This window comes from Trachypithecus francoisi, unplaced genomic scaffold (genome assembly GCF_009764315.1).
Source record: "Trachypithecus francoisi isolate TF-2019V2 unplaced genomic scaffold, Tfra_2.0 Lachesis_group3, whole genome shotgun sequence".
NCBI lineage: Eukaryota > Metazoa > Chordata > Mammalia > Primates > Cercopithecidae > Trachypithecus > Trachypithecus francoisi.
The window spans coordinates 131,642,611-131,657,938 of record NW_022681468.1 but is presented as its reverse complement, the minus strand read 5'-3'; positions in this window follow the sequence as shown (position 1 = coordinate 131,657,938).

The window sequence follows — 15,328 nt, the reverse complement described above, 5'->3', positions numbered from 1 at the left end:
TGAGGGCTTCTAGAAGTCTCCTTATCCACCCACCTCTCTCCCCTCATTTTGTACATTGTGAAACTGAGACTAAGAGAGGAAAGGGGATTTCTCAAGGTTACCAACCAATAAGTGGTAAGACCCTCAGAAAGACAAGCCTGTGTTCTCAGGCCCAGGTCTTGGTTCTTTAATGCTATCATGTTGCTTTCTTTCTTTTCAGGGAAATCTGCCGTGGGTAACTGCAACCTCACCGTTCTCTTTTGCCTCAGTTCTCTGATGGCATGGGCTTTGGGTTTGAATCCAGCTCTGCTGCTAACTGCGTGGCCTTGGGCAAGTTCCATAGCCTCTCCAAGATTCAGGAACACATTTTTTAAGTAATTATAACAATTTTATTTATCTTAAAAGTTGGAAGGAATAAATAAAATGATGTAATGTAAAACTCCTTGTAAGGCATCCTGAATGCATGAGGTGCCATAACAGATGTAAATATCTATCCTTGTCAAAAAAGAAATCGTTTCAACGAAATGAATTGAAACTGTATGACATAGCTCTCAAACTCAGAGGCTGCTGGGAGCTAGCCATTTAAATAAAGCCGTCTGGATATACAACAGGGACTTCTAGGGATTGCAGTAAACTGCAGAGCTCACAGCCATGGGAGATAAGCAACTTTTAACAGGAGAAAATTCAAGCCCAGGGTTGCCAGATTTTCCCAGAGAAGTTGGAAATCAGGGATTTTATGTGCACATTTCTTATGTTAAAAAATATTGTACAGATAAAATAAAACCTGGCCAACAGCTTGTTATGCCTGCTTTTAAAGAGCTAATTTTAGAGTTCCATATGCAGAGACACACACCATACTACAAAAGAGAAACTCAGCCCCATAAATTCAGGAGAAGAGATGATGTCTGTCATTTGGAAAGAATGTGCCAATAATATCAACCCACAGACTTGTTTTTCTAAGGCCCTTACTCAGCAAATACACTGAACCTCTGGGGCTTATGTTGCAATCTCTGGAATATCCTCCAGCTTTCCTTGATGACTTTTGATTTCCTGCCCGTTCCATGCCTAGTACCATTTAAATTGCCATAGTCTTCCAGCTTGACTGTAAATTATACATTCCACATCGATATGCTTTTTCTCTACAAGGTAGAAAATAACATTTTACAATTTTATATATAACATTCATTTTTATTTAACAGCTACCTTCATTAGTTACTCACTGAAAAGAGGTCCATTATAAACAACAGCTAGATGGGGACAGGACTGACTGTCTAGAATTTTCTATACCAAGCTTTCCAATACACATTAAGGATGAAAATCCTTTTGTTCCAGTCAAAGAAGGAAAATAAACCATAGGTATATCAGAAAAGGAAAAAGAAAATGCAATGTTAAATGAAAACACAAAAAGGGGGTGGGAGAGGGAGGAATTTGGCAAAAAAAAAAAAAAAAAAAACAGCAGAAAAGTTAAATCCAACCTTGAAGATTTCTCAGTTATTTTTACTTCTCTACCTAGAAAGCCTTAAGCCCCTTAATTCATGCTTGATTTCCATTGAGCATCTCCACCACTAGTTCCCTTTCTTTGAGGGGAAAAGGACCCAATAGGAAACACTCTTATTTTCATTGTTTAACTACTTTGCAAAATGTTCTTGTGCAAACTCAGCATGGTGGTTTAATTTATAGGTTGGTGTGTTTAAAGCTACCCTTTTGCGGAAGGCACTACCCCTTTGGAGATTGGAGAAGTTACGGCCCAGAATATAAACTTTCATTTGAAACTGAGGTTTCCAATTAGCATGGCCAAGATATGATTGTGTTGAGTTACTGTTGTTATGATTGGTTTCAAAAATGTAAAACCAATCAGCCCGAGAATATTAAGGAACATGACTGATGGAGTGACATGGCCAGGTCAGTGAGGGTGGTGCTGTGTTAAAGAAACGGTGAGACAGTGGAGTCCAGGAAGTTGAGGTGGGAGACAGAGTGAGAGGGAATGTGAGCACAGGGCTTCCTGCAGTCCCCAAGCTCCGGCCTAATGAGCAGGAGCAACCATGATCCTGAGGAAAGTATCAGGGATCAATCCATGTCAGGCCCCTGCCTCTCCCAGTCCTTCAGATAGGGAAAAGCCAGTGTGGCATGAGAAGGAAATAAAAACTGAGGTTAATTTTCACGAGAGCAAACAGTAGTGAATATAACAGCAGAGGCTGAGCTCTGTTATGTGCTAACTCTGTGGCCTTGAGTAAACTCTATAATGTCTTTGAATTTTAATTTTATAATTTATAAAATGAAAAATTTATAAGATAAAAATCCAAGGACTCTTCCATGTCTTATGTTATATAGCCAGGCATTTTCCCTCAACATTTTTTTTGAAAAATTTGAAGTCTATAGAAAAGATAAATGGATTGAACTAACAATATGCCCTTCTGGATTCACCAAGTGTTAACATTTTACCTTATTTGCTTCCTCCTTCTGTCTCTGTTGCTATTTCTCTATCACTCCATCAATCTACCCATCTATCTACCTACCTACCTACCTATCTACCTACAGAGGAAATACAGGAGGAATAAAATATATATGTATTATTATTATTATTTGTTAAATTACTTAGAGTAAGTTGCAGACATTCATGGCATTTAGTCACTACTTCACCATGCATTGCCTAAGAATAAGGAGGTTCTTCTACGTAACTGCAATATCAGAATCACATCTAAGAACATGGCAACAATTCCATATGATCTAATATTCAGTTTGTATTTCTATTTCTAAAACTATGCCAAATTCTTGCACTTGATCGTGTTTTTAGCCTTTTAAAGCTTTGTTTTAAAATATAAAAAAGATACTTTTTCTTTTTTAATAATTTATTTATGTTGACTTTTTAAAGGAGTCCAGTTATTTCATAGAATGTTCCACACATTCTAGATAAAGCTGATTGTTTCCTCTTGGTGTTTGTTTTGTAACCTGTTCCTCTATCCCTACATTTTCTGTGCTCTGAAAATTAGGTCTGGCGAGTTGATTAGATTCAAGTTAAACATCTCTGGCAAGAACACTGCATTGTCCATTTTGTTACTTAATGTTGAATCACACTAGGGTAGCCACTTAATGTCATAAGAGTGTCCCCGTATAAATGATGCTAAGTTTGATCCTTTGGTTAAGGTGGCGATGGCCAGAGGTCTCCACAGAGTAAAGGTACATTTTCATTTTCCCCTCCTTTGTCATCAGTAATCTGTGAGGTGGTACTTTGGCACTGTATGAATTGACTTTTCAACAAAATGTCACCCAACTGTTTTAGTATTCATTAAAGATCCTTACCTGAGTCCATCATTGTATTACGGCTCTATCCTTCTTCCTTTATTTATTAGCTAATATTCTTCTGTAAAGATGAGCTTTCCTTTTATTCTGTTTCTTCCCTATTTTCTCTCTCTCTCTCTCTCTCTCTGTGTCTGTGTGTGTATATCTGTCTCTGTCTGTCTGTCTCTCTCTTTCCTCTCTCTCTACATCATATTTCCGTGGTCTCATACATTTTTTTTTTCATTTAATGTGTTAAAGTCAGTTGCTTACTTTATTTTTTTAATGTTCGAACTGTCCCAAATTTGTTTCAAGGGAGCACCTTCAAAATGAATCCTGGATCCTTTTTATAAGAACATACTAGTTTTTGAGTTTCTCCTTGATGTCTGGCACCATAAAATGTTTCTGATTCATTTTATATTTTTTTCTCAGATCTGGATTAAGCCATTTGTATTAGTCTGTTCTTGAATTTCTATAAAGAAATACCTGAGACTTGGTAATTTATAAAGAAAAGAGGTTTAACTGGCTCGTGGTTCCACAGGTTTTACAGGAAGCATGGTACTGGCATCTGCTCAGCCTCAGGAAACTTATAATCATGGCAGAAGGAGAAGGGGGAGCAGGCACCTCACACAGCTGGAGCAGGAGCGAGAGAGAGGGAGGAGGTGCCACACACTTTCAAACAACCAGATCTCACGAGAAGTTACTCATGATCACAAGAAGAGTACCAAGGGGATGGTGCTAAAACATTCATGAGAAATCCACCCCCATGATCCAGTCACCTCTCACCATGCCCCACCTCCAATGCAGGCAATTACAATTTGACATGAGATTTGGGTGGGGACACAGATCCAAACCATATCACCATTCTCCAAGGAGTCCTGTTTCTTTGTAATGGAGAGCAGTATTTACAAGAACTAGATAGTAAGCATGTTCATTGCAGCTAGGTGTCACCACTTGTTAGACCATTCAAGTGGGCAAAGCAAGGAAATACATGTGCTCAAGACTCATATATTCAAATTTAATGTAAAAGGTTTTTTTAAACTTATTGTATTTTTTTCTTTTCTTTTTATTTTATTTTATTTTATTTTTTGAGACAGAGTCTCGCTCTGTCACCAGGCTGGAGTGCAGTGGTGTAATCTTAGCTTACTGCAGCTTCCTCCGCCTGGGTTCCAGCAATTATACTGCCTCAGCCTCTCAAGTAGCTGGGACTATAGGTGCATGCCACCACGACCAGCTAATTTTTGCATTTTTTAGTAGAGACGGAGTTTCAGCGTATTGGCCAGGCTGGTCTCAAACTCCTGACCTCATGATCCGCCTGCCTCGGCCTCCCAAAGTACTGGGATTACAGGCGTGAGCCACCACACCTAGCCAACTTATTGTATTTTCAACTTTTATTTTCCATTACAGTAAAGTCTTGATTCCCAATAATGTTACTATATCTACTTATTTGCTTTATCCTAATAATAGTCATGTAACAGTCTAAAATTATACTACTACTATTCTTAAAAACCAATAGCTGGGCGCGGTGGCTCAAGCCTGTAATCCCAGCACTTTGGGAGGCCGAGACGGGCAGATCACGAGGTCAGGAGATCGAGACCATCCTGGCTAACATGGTGAAACCCCGTCTCTACTAAAAAATACAAAAAACTAGCCGGGCAACGTGGCGGGTGCCTGTAGTCCCAGCTGCTTGGGAGGCTGAGGCAGGAGAAGGGCGTAAACCCAGGAGGCGGAGCTTGCAGTGAACTGAGACCCGGCCACTGCACTCCAGCCTGGGCGGCAGAGCGAGACTCCGTCTCAAAAAAAAAAAACCAATAAATATACCACATAAACCTTTAGCTGCCTTTGAAAGTCTTCTTCTTAGAATATATCCCACTGAGGGATGTCAGCCAGAGTCCTAATATCAAAATTTACTTGAATCAATTATTTTTTCTATGTGGTTATTTTAATTTATTATCATTATTATTATATTTTCAGCTTTTATTTTAGATTCAGGGGATACACATGCCGGTTTGTTACCTGGGTATGTTGTGTGATCCTAAGGTTTGGGGTATGAATGATCCCGTCACCCAAATACTGAGCATAATATCCAACAGTTCATTTTTCAACCCTTCCCCCTTCCCTGCCTCCTCTAGTATTCCCCAGTTTATATTGCTGCCATCTTTATGTGCACAAGTATCCAGTGTTTAGCTCCCACTTATAAATGGGAAATATGCAGTATCTGGCTTTCTGCTCCTGTGTTAATTAGCTTAGGATAATGCCCTCCAGCTTCATCTGTGACATTGCAAAAGGCTTGATTTCATTCTTTTTTATGGCTGCATAGTATTTCGTGGCATATATGTACCACATTTTTTTTTGCTTGTTTAATTGTGTAACTTCCTTATAGATTTCAGATATTAGACTTTTGTCAGATGCATAGTTTGCAAATTTTTCTCCCATTCTGTAGGTTGTTTGCTCTGTCAATAGTTTCTTTCTTTGATTGTATCCCATGTGTCAATTTTTGTTTTGGCTGCAATTCCTTTTGAGGACTTAGTCATAAATTATTTCCCAAGGCCCATGTCCAGAATGGTGTTTCCTAGGTTTTCTTCTAGGATTCTTATAGCTTAAGGTCTTACCTTGAAATCTTTAATCCATCTTAAGTTAATTTTTGTATATGGTAAAAAAAAAAAAAAAAAAAAAAAGGGATCCAGTTTCATTCTTCTGCATATGGCTAGCCATGTATCCCAGGACCATTTATTGAATAGGGAGTCCTCTCCCCACTGCTTATTTTTGTCGACTTGGTTGAAGATCAGAGGGCTGTAGGTTTGCAGCTTTATTGCTGGGTTCTTTATTTGGTTCCATTGGTCTACTGTCTGTTTTTGTACCAGTACCATGCTGTTTTGCTTATTGTAGGCCTGTAGTATAGTTTGAAGTTGGGTAATGTGATGCCTCCAGCTTTGTTCCTTTTGCTTAGGATTGCTTTGGCTATTCAGGCCCTTTTTTTGTTCCATATGAATTTTAGAATAGTTTTCCTAGTTCTGTGAAAAATGACATTGATAGCTTGTTGAGAATAGCATTTAATCTGTAGATAGCTTTCAGCAGTATGGCCATTTTAATGATATTGATTCTTCTGATACATGAGCATGGAACATTTTTCTATGTGTTTGTGTCATCTATGATTTGTTTTATAGTTCTCCTTATAGAGATCTTTCACCTCCTTGGTTAGATGTATTCATAGGTGTTTTATTTTTCTGTGGCTATTACAAATGAGATTGCATTCTTGATTTGGCTCTCAACTTGAATGTTATTGATGTATAGAAATGCTACTAATTTTTGTACATTGATTTCGTATCCTGAAACTTTACTGAAGCCATTTATCAGTTCCAGCAGCCTTTTGGCACAGTCTTTAGGGTTTTCTAGGTATAGAATCTCGTCATCTACAAAAAGAGATGGTTTGACTTCTTTTCCTATTTGGATGTATTTTCTTTCTTCCTCTTGCCTGATTGCTTTGGCTAGCACTTTCAGTACTATGTTGGATAGGAGTGGTAAGAGTGGGCATCCTTATCTTGTTCCAGTTCTCAAAGGGAATGCTTCTAATTTTTGGCTTAGTGTGATGTTGGCTGTGTGTTTCTCATAGATGGCTGTTATTATTTTGAGGTATGTTCCTTCAATATCTAGTTTCTTGAAGGTTTTTATCATGAAGGGATGTTGGATTTTATTAAAAGCTTTTTCTATATCTATTGAAATGATCATGTGATTTTTGTTTTTATTTCTATTTATGTGGTAAATTACATTTATTGATTTGCATATGTTGAGTCAATCTTGCATCCCAGGATTGAAGTCTATTTGTTCAAGGTGAATTTACATTTTTTTTTTTTTTTGAGATGGAGTTTCGCTCTTGTTCCCCAGGCTGAAGTGCAATGTCTAGGCTCACTGCAACCTCTGCCTCCCAGGTTCAAGTGATTCTCCTGCCTCAGCCTCCCAAGTAGCTGGGATTACAGGTGCTCGCCACCACACCCGACTAATTTTGTGCATGTATGTGTGTATTTTCAGTAGAGATGGGGTTTCACTATGTTGGCCAGGCTGGTCTTGAACTCCTGACCTCAGGTAATCCGCCTGCCTTGGCCTCCCAGAGTGTTGGGATTACAGGCATGAGCCACTGTGCCAGGCCAAATTAACTTTTTGATGTGCTGTTGAATTCAGTTTGCTATTTTGTTGAGTGGTCATTTCATCAAAACAATATAGAGTTTCATTTTTTAAAATTGTATTTCAATGTTAGATTTTGCTTCTTCCTACCCTTTTTAATTTTAATATTTAATTTTCCAAGTATATAAGACATTCACACACTGACACCGCTGTTCCCTCCAACCCAGTTCCAATCCTCCCCCTTACAGGTTTTATAATTCTTTTTGTATTTCTTTCTTTCTGCAAACACACACACACACACACACTCACACACACTCATAATTTTTCCTTCTTTTTGGACACAGGATATTCTACTGTATGCTTTTTGGACCTTGCTTCTTTTATTTAACAGTATATCCTAAAACTTACTCCAAATCCACTCATAGAGATTTTCCTCATTCTTTTTCATGTTTCACCAGGTATTTTTAAATGCATATTTATTACAAAATAATACAAAATAAGACTTCAGGAAGACAGTAAGTGCCTGACATTATAATAAAAGATTTTAAAGTTGGAAATAGAGTTAAGAATCAAATGGTCCAATATTTCTACTTGATAATTGTAGAATTGGAGGCTCAGAAGGGGGAACTGACTTGGCCCATGCAGTGGATGCTGGATTGTGTTGCCCAGATTGCTTTAGGACTAAAAGGCTAATCGCAGCTGCTAGAGATGCTGCTGGCACTTCCTGCTGTGGTATTGCCCTATACCGGGAAGAGGTGCCTCAACAAAGATCCCACCCCTCCCAGCTGGCATCAAAAGACAGACTACCATGGGTCCAGTCCAGGCACCTTGTCTCAACTCAGGACAACTGTGCAGGGCCACCACAGCTCCAGAGTGACCCAATGGGGTTAGCTGAGCCCTGTGGTGACAGCATCATAGCCCAGCTTCTCCTCTGTCCAGTCCTGCTTTCTTCCTTCAAGGTATTAATCCTATTAATCATCCTGAACTTTGATCTCCAATTCAGGGTCTACCTCCTGGGGCCCAACCTGAGACCCCGAGAGTCATCCATTTTATTATCAGTAGAATAAAAACTAGACACCAAATCTTCTGACAGTAAATCTACTGGTTGTACTGTATTATATTGCCTTTCAGATCCTTATCAATTTCCTTAACTGTTAAGAACACTGAAGTCACTAGTCAAATTTCCTTCTGGGGCAAACAAGTCTCTATCTTTAAAGTTACTTGGCATCAAAGCTAGTATCCTAGTTTTATTTAAAATACAATACATTTAAAACACAACACATTGTGTTTTAAATAAAACAAACCAGAATATCCACTAAAATCTCTTCAACATTTGAATCTGGATAAAATTGGTATGAAGTCCTAGTCCCCACTGTGGAAATTCAAAGCTTTCTGCAAGATTTCTGAAAATGTCCCCCAAAGCTTATATTCTTAAAACAATTATTGCTCTGTCTCCTGTTTCCAAATGTACTCTCTGGCACATAGCAGGTGCTCAACAAATATTTATCGTTAGCCAAGTACCTGTTTTCCTTTCTCCTGAGAATAGTGGCTTCTTTTGGGAAACAATTTCTTTTCCCAGCATCTCAACACTAAAACAAGGGCTCCAAAACAGAGTAGTTCTCTTTTTACATGTGACTATTTTAGCATCAGTGATTGGCCCAGGGTTGAACATAAAACCCCATTCAAGCCAATCAGAGTCTCTTCCAGTTACTAAAGATTAGAACTAAGGGGAAAAGATCTTTCTGTCTCTGGCAGCGAAGCTCTGAGGATAAGAGCCTGGAAGCTGCTGCTGGCCACATCCCTGTTGAGTAGAGAAAGTTCATCTGTCAAGGAAAAAATAAAGCCCCTACATAATGATCAAGAGAGGAATCTGATGGTGTTTGAGTCCTACATAGCATAGTCTCTGAGCCAGTTCCACCTTCACCTTTCCCATAGTGTGAGCTGAAAAATGACATCACTGTCAGAGATACAGGCTAAATTACCTCCCCACAAGATGGAGATGATGATAAGTGGCATTAATTGTAGTGGAAAAGGAATATAGAATTAGAAAATAACACTAATTACAAAAACAAGTCAAAAGCTATATAGATAAAAAGGCAAAGAGAGAGTGACAGATTAAGAAGGTGAACAATGTTGCACAGTTCATTTGTGAATTGTTAAAAAATGTCGCCTCTCCCTGGAACACCCTTGCCCTTTGTCCACCAGCAACCCCTGTGATTCCAAAAAAGACCATGTCTCTCCTCCAGAGGAAAACTTACTTGTGGCCTTTATCTAACCTCCCACCCTACAAATCTCTGTCAGTCCAATGTGGAACATGGGTTTGAGGGAGACTTCATTTGCTAAACACTTATCAAGAAGGCTTCAAAAACCTGGTAGGGTTTTTAGTATCCATGTCACACAGAACAATGGCATTTGGGCTGGAAGAATGGCCTTCAATTGGCTGTCTACATTAGTCAGCATTATCAAACAATCACTGAATCTCCAATGGCCTACCCTAAGACTTTGGGAAGTGGAGGTTTTGTCTTTTGCAAAACATTGATCCTCCTTTCTCTTTCTTTTTCTAGAAAGAGGAGAAAGCTTTATCCTAGCATTAAGTACCAGAGGAAACCTATGTTTGCTTCAGTGGAGCTGATGTGTAAAATCATTCCTCCTTTCCGGTTCTGGGCAGAATCACGTGCTCAAAAGGAAGCAATCCATGGAATTTATAACAGCCAACCTTCTAACATCGTCCCCCTCCCTCCAATACACATACATACTTAGTCTTACAGGGGTGCTGTTCAAAAAAGACCTCACCAAAAGCCCCCTCATATTCGGGTCTGCCTATGCAGTTTTTACAGAGGAAGGGTCTTGGGAATCCTGCCCAATTTCTTCCTGGACAAAAGTCATAAATAACTCCACCTGGGTAGGTGACTGCTGGGGTCTGTAACATGGGCATTTCCCAGTGCAGAGGCTTTGAAATCTTCCAGGGTTTGAGATAAAATGTTAACTCTGCTGACTACAAGAAAATGATGAAGAAACAGAAAATACCACTTTAATACCAAACACTGGATTGTAATATTAATTTTCAAAATTCTAATTCTCTGAGCTTCCACTCCTGCATCCATAAAATGAAGAGTAAGACCTACCTCATGCAGTGTCTTGCTCAGGCAATGTTGTTTGAGTAAGTGAAACACTGAGCTAATTAATTTGCTGAATAAATGCATCAGTGTTCTTGGTTGCAAACAATGGAAACTCAATACAACTAACTTAAGCAGAAAGAGCCTCTGTGGCCAAGGCCCCAGGGGGCTCACAGAGTTGGCCAGGAAGCAGAAAAGCCAGTGCACGATTGTGTGGTGGAACCCAAGCAGGAAACACAGCCAAGGTCTTGACACAGGAGCAGCCAGTCAGGACACAGCTGTCACCCCACAGTGTTCACACACTGCCCAGTTGGAAGCCTGTCCCTGACCACCCCCAGACACGTCCCCTGCTGCTGGGCTGTCCACTCACTGAGTGCAACTCCCCTACCAAAGAAAACAGAAATGGGTCTCATTCTGTATGCCTGAGTCTCCTGGCTTCACCACTTAATGTTTAAAAAGATGTATGAATGTAACAGTGTGGAGAAATTACTGCAATTTTGAAATAGCCATTTCTTTCACAACTGGAGGAATTAATTTCAAGTTTACTTTATACCTGCTTCTGCCAAGGACTTAGGCCCTTATACAGGTTAAAACTCAGTCCAAAAAAAAAAAAAAATGCTAGATGGATGGGTGGATGGAGGCTTAGATAGTTATACAGGTAGATAAATAATACAATAGAAAAAAACAAAACCCCCAAAAAAACAGCTAAAGGGAAATATGTCTTAAGCACTTGACTTGAGTAAAAGAGCACATTTGGACAATGAATTTAACCTTAAGTTATCTGGCACTCAAGACTTGGAGAGAAGTATGAAGTACTATACAATTTTTTTTTTTTGAGGGGGGGGACAGAGTCTCGCACTGTCACCCAGGCTGTAGTGCAGTGGCACTATCTCGGCTCACTGCAAACTCCACCTCCTGGGTTCAACGGATTCTCCTGCCTCAGCCTCCCAAGTAGCTGGGATTATAGGCACCCGCCACCACACCCAACTAAGTTTTTGTATTTTTAGTAGAGATGGGGTTTCACTATGTTGGCCAGGCTGGTCTCAAACTCCTGATCTTGTGATCTGCCTGCCTCGGCCTCCCAAAGTGCTGGGATTACAGGTGTGAGTCATCGCACCCAGTCTAGAATTTTAATTTTATGTTTCACACCAAAATTTTATCTATAGAGACAAAACATTTTCTGGCAATAATCTCATGCAAAAAAGAAATTCCATTTGGGTTTTATATGAAAGGTGTTACCTGAGATAGTACACAGTACTACCAGTTATGGTTTCACTAACACAGAAAGGATGAACCTCATGTGAAATATTTTCTGGAGGCAAACTGTGCCTCAGAAATGTTTCTGTCAGGCATGCCGGAAACGGGGCCCAGGTGCTTTGGCTCCTGTGCTATAGTTTCTACCCCAGATACGACCTGAAGAATCTGGATGTGCTTCTAGCAGATGCTGCCAATGGTCCAACATCAGATGTGTCAGAGTAAAGTTTTGGCACCGGCTAAGCCTCCATGAACGTTTGAACAAATCTAACACATCCCTGCATCTCTGCAGGTCCTTGTCGTCAGGTGCAGTGATGGGTTACGCCTTAGATTCCAGACAGGAGGTGGTAGACTGGCGTTTTGTTCTGGAAGGTTTCAAACCCTACGTGTGCTCTTGCCCAGACAGTAGCCTGGGCCTTGGCAACAGGAGGAGAACCTGCAAATGGAAATGCTTTTTAATTTATTTATTTTTCTTTTTCTGGAAGAAATTCAGAAGCTGCTCAAACTCCAGTACAGTCATGGAGCTTCCATTACCTGGCAGGCAGCCTTCCAGCAGCATGGAGCCTTGTCAGAAACTGCATTGCTAAGCGTGAGAATGGCATTAGAAGCAAAGAGGTAAATTCTAAGCTGTTCTTTTATACAGAAGAGACTTGGGGAGGCAATCAGAACCTGAAAACAGCACTGAAGTTGAATGCTTACAAAAACACCGCCAAAGGGCTGAAAACCTCCACTTCATTTCAAAAGAAGATTGGAGACAGGTTCCCCCCGATTTTAGTAAGAAATTAAGATGAAGACAAAAATAATATTAGGTCGGTCAGATGAAAGGTGGCATCAAAGTGGGTTTTCCAGAAATGCATGCCACATGAGCCTGGAGGAGCCAGAGTAGCTCTGCAAGAAAAGCAGCCGACTGTCTGCCTCTGTGCAGAAGACTGGAGAAGGACCTGACCCAGCGGAAGAAGGAATTACCACGGCCTGAGGACCACACAGTGTCGGCCTCTCTTGGAAAGGCCCACGTTTTGCCGCTCCATTCTCCACTGACTGAACACTACACTTCCTCAGGACTCGGCTCTGAGACACCCCTGGGGATGCTCTGCCTCCTGCAGCTCCCCCTTCCCCACACTCAGCCACCCCTCCCCAAGGTCCCTCCATCAGCAAGGCAGATGGAATAGCTCATAAAAAGGTACATGTTCAACCCCTCGCCTTTGTGTGTTTGTCAACATAGGGCAGAGGTAGGGGGAGAGGGGAGGGATAAAGGAAGAGAAGATTCTCCTTGCCCCGGAACCAGATAGTTGCTAAGTCTAGACCTGAAGTTAAAATTATTTTGCTCCTATCAGAGGACCTAGTTGGAGGGTGGGAAGAAGGGAGAGACACCCTTCTCCCCCCACACCCTTGCTTTTCCCATTTCCCTTAACTCTACCGGTTCCCTCTGTGACAACACTCCTGGGTGACAGACTCTGGATCCCATCCCCACCCCAGAGAACCCCACACCCAGCCTATTCTACTCTGTTACAGGATGCTTTAGCCACTGTTGGGGAAGGGAAAAGTTGGGCGTGTGGAGAGTGAGGGTTGGGGGCTTGGGAGGGGTCCTGGCAAGTGAGAAGACCAGTGGGTTAAGAGGGAATTAGAATTCCTTGACATATTCCAAGAAAACTCAGGCCTAGGATATAAATGGAGAATGGAAGGCAGCCAGGGCCTGGGAAGTACAATCTGGAATCTTTGCCTTCAATTTGCACATGATAACAATGCCCCTGAAACTAGCATCTGGATAACAGAGGACTTGTACACACAGCATCTTGTTTGACTCTTACACCCACCTGGTAACATATAATTATGATCTCAATTTTACAGACCAGGAAAGCTAGCCCTAGGGAAGTGAAATGACTTTCCCCAAAGAAGCAGCAATAAGTGGGCTTTCAGTCTTCTGATCCCAGAGTATATTGATGATAAAATAACTCATGAACTTTAGCAATTATTTCAGAATTCTCATGCTGCGGAAATAACAAAATAAAAAGAAAATAGAGAATATATAAGAAAAAAAGATTTACCTATGTTAAATCATCTGCACTTACATCCCCTAATGTGAACTCCTCATCCTTGGGCCTAAAAATTGTGGAACTGGGTATGATAATGGACATGATGAATTGTGTCTGATTAATACATTTCTTACACGTTTTATTTATTATAACCTAATAAAATCTATACACATGATATTTTCACAAATCATGTTCTTCATGGTATCTGCTTACAATAGTTGTGCGTTCTCTAAGGAACTGCAGTATTCAATTATTTTATTAGGCTTGTAATACTTCACAAGATAAAGTATAAAGCTAATATAAAGACATGGTTTTTGCTCCAAATTGATGCTGAATTCTAAATAAGGATGATAGTATGAGACAAATTAATATCTTTGTAATTTGGCTTGTAAGATACAATTCCCAGAAGAGAGGCTCTTACCACACACAAAAATATGGAGACGGGAGGGAGGAACGTGACTTAATTTAGGTACACTGCCACCAGGTGGAGGCAGAGTGCCATGGACTGTAAGTCCAAAACAATAGGTGGAGGATTTGTTAAAATTACAGACTGCAGCTCTGGGTTCAAACCCTACAGACTTGTAATCACAAACGTTTCCATTTTTTATGTATTAGAAACATTTACTGGAAAATAAAATTCAAGCAAGCGATATACAAACATTTAAAACAGCTCTTTAGAAGGATTTTGCAAATTAAAACTATAGTTACATCTTTCCCTTCAATCTCTTAAGGTTCTTTTCCTCATCAACACCTTCAAATAAGGTGAATATTGATCCCTCCTAATGTTGTTTTAGTGTGAAACCCCCAAGATATCTGGAATGGGTTTGGTGAAAACTTCCAAAGCTCCATTTCAGGCTCTGATCTCTTAGTCTCTCCTTCTCTCAGCCAGTATGAGAAATAGTGATGAAGGGAATTGGAAGGATAATAGTGGTGAAGGCTATGGAGGGCGACCGACTGTCTCAGTTTCCCCAACACTGCCCCAGTGTTAGCCCCAGTGTCCCACACCCAGGGACACCCCTAGTCCCAAGCAAACCAAAAAAAAATATATAGGCTTTCATTTCAGGCTTGCTGGTCCAAGACCTTCATCTCTTTCTATGAGAAAAAGGCCAAATGCCCCCCTATCTAATGAACGCCTCAAATCTCTTGTATAAAAGCCCTCCTTCAGTGTGAGTCTTTGCGGTGAGGTTAAGATTGTGCTTTGTATTTTACGTGGAGGCAGGCATGATGCATAGGAGGAAGATAAATGTATAGAGGCTGGTGAAGTAGCAGCGGGGAGCAGGAAGACCAGCTGTTTCAGGTAAACAGACAGGGCCTCGAGGAAGTCCCTCAGTTTATCATGCCAACCTCTTTGGACACCCTGAAGCCTCTGATAAGGCTGTCTGGTGGCAGGGAAGCAGGAGAGAGTCCGCTCCAACTGACACAGGATGTGACCCTGGAACAGAGGCTGGCGGCTCCTGGAAGGGATATATTTAGTCTAGCTCTGTTAATAGCTGACCTCTTGGATTGCCTCAGGAATGTAGCAGGCAGAGTTCTTCACAGTGAAAGAAC